A 2872-nucleotide genomic window follows, 5' to 3' on the forward strand; every position below is an offset into this window, starting at 1 on the left:
ATCTACTACTTAGATATAACTATTAAGAGAGATTATTATAGCGATATTCTTCGCCTAAGATAAGAGGCTTATATTACTTAATTCTTAAATTATTTTAACTATTAAAATCTCACTTTAATATCGACGCCTCTCGAAATTAATCGCAAACTAGCTCCCGCCGAAGAGGGCTATATCGCCCTAAGAAAATTATAAGAGAACTATTAATTCGCGATAAGATCTCTTATATATATTATACTCGATACTTATCCCGATATCGCCTACGCGGTATTATTAATAAGTCGCTACTTAGTTAATCTAATTTCAGCGTATTAAAATACGATTATTCGAATCTTTCGATATCTAAGAAGTATAGTGCACTACGAACTCGTGTATAAAGGCTCTCTTTAAGAACTTATCGATTATATCGATTCTGATTGAACTAGCAATATAACTCGAAGATCTATATCTAGCTACCTCTTTAATATAAAAAGCAGCGCGATTAGTTAATTATCTAAGCGTTAAGCTATCGTAGTATTATTTACTTATAAGATAGAGTATATTAATTAGACGTAGGCTATTAAAGAAGTAATCTAGCTAAAAAACCTACTTAATTAACTTCTTCGCCTCGACGATATAGACCTTAAAGCCACTATTATTTTCGATAATAATTAGAGCGCAATTATCCTCGCAAAGAACGCTTAGTTCTATACTCGCATTAAGCATATTAACATTATCCACCATTTCGTACGGGAAAAGATTAATGATGGCACTGTGAATATACGGTATATTTCTACTAATAAATAGATGGCTGATAAGCTTATCAAGGCCCTTTGCTTAAATAAATTCGTTACTTTTCGAGATACCCTTAAGGTGAAAGCTATATCTACTCACCTCCTCGATAGCCGTTAATCTTACTATTATCTTAATATAGTCTTAATTTAATAATATCTAATAGAGGAGTTATTCTATTATATTTATATCTGAATTTAGAAAAGTCGTCTACTATCAACTACTTTAAGAAAGTTATTTTATTAGTCCCCGCACTACGGGTAATCTATTCGAGTTGTTTATCGAGTCGCTATATTAGACTTAACACTTAGCGAACTCGTCAATTCACATCGAAATAGCTATTTTTTCAGCGCTATTGCCGCTATTATTATCAAATTTCTAAGACTCTTTTAAGAAATCTATATCTATTCATTACTAATATCTTAGATATTATATTTTCAAATTACCGCTATTATAGTTACTATTATTAAGGGCTAGATATTTAGAATAATTTTTATAGAGGACTTAGTAGCTAGCGATATATAGCTAGAAGAATTTCTTTCAATTATTTCATTCAGCTACTCTTATATATATCCTCCGACCTCGAATCGATCGATTTTTAATATATATTAAATAGTCTAAAAATAAAATTTTCGAAAAATCGCTTTTTAATAAAAAGTGGAATTTAGATCGAATTTTAATAGGGGACTAGTTTAATATAGTCGTTTTCAGATTTCGACTTTTCATCTTATCTACTCTATTTTAGACGTCGCGAACTTTAAATCTTATATTTTTCAATTTCGTTCGTATAAGAAAATAGAGATAAAGGGGGTATAGAAGATATATCTTCACGCTAGCTATCCGGCGCTAACTCACTTTAATTATCTAGCTTAGATTTCACTTTAATTATCTAACGCTAGTCTTACTTTAATAATTTAATAAAAATTAACTAAGTTATTTTATCTTATCTACCCGATTTTAGACCCTATTAGTATTAAGCTTTATATTTACTAGATTTCGCCTATAAGAGAATATATGCGAAGGGGAGTATTGAAATTCGAGTTACGTAACTCTTAGCGGTTACGTAACATGGTTACATGATACGCCTTAGCGTATTTATATCTAGTCGCTCTTTTCTTTATAGTAACTCTACAGTTAATAACTAAGTATCTTATCTTATATTTTCATAATCTATATAAATACTATTAAAAGTATTTTCTATCTTAATTATTAGTTTATAATCTAAGATCTTCTTCTATTTTTTATATATATATAATTTATAAAATTATCTTTTAATATTATCTATAATTTCTATTTTTTCTATTATAATAGATAGTCTAATAATATTATTAAAGTTTAAATAATTTAATACTTAATATTATTTAATAGCTATTATCTTATAATAATTAGTCTTTCTAATAATCGCGATTATAATAATCTCTTTAATTATTATAGCTTTAAATAATATAAGTCTTAGCTTATAAAGTATATTTATTAATTCTCTCTTAAGAATAATATCGTTATTATTATTATAGACTTTAAAATAATTTCTCTTACTAGTATAAGTAAGATCGTTATATTAGAATATATCTAAAGAGAGTAGATTAATAAATAGATCGTCGATATAGTAAATAGATCGTCGATATAGTAAATATTTACTAGTATTAATAAATATTCTTTATTCTTATTATTCTTATTCTTAATAAGAGTTTTTAATAGAGTATTATCGACTATAGTAGCTTCTAATATCCTTTTATTAAGAGTTTTAACTAATATAGAATTTTCGAGAGATATTAATTTCTTAACGAAATAGGCTTCGAAATATATTATATAAAATAAGACTATATTATCGAAATATTAGTTATCGTTATATAATATCGTAATAGTCTTTATATAGATTATCTTTACTATTTTTAATTTTTTAATAAATTCGATAGAGATAAATTTACTAGTCTTCTTCTTCTTCTTAAATTCTTTAATATAATTCTTATTTTTTTTAACTTACTTAGCGAAAGTTTAATTGAGATTAGATAGCTAGTAAGTTTTACTATAGCGAAAGTTATAGTTATTATATTTAAATCTAGAAGTAATTTTATTATTATTATTACGATCTTTATTATTTCTT

This window comes from Letharia lupina (assembly GCF_014066315.1).
Source record: "Letharia lupina isolate WasteWater1 chromosome Unknown contig_3, whole genome shotgun sequence".
NCBI classification, from domain to species: domain Eukaryota; kingdom Fungi; phylum Ascomycota; class Lecanoromycetes; order Lecanorales; family Parmeliaceae; genus Letharia; species Letharia lupina.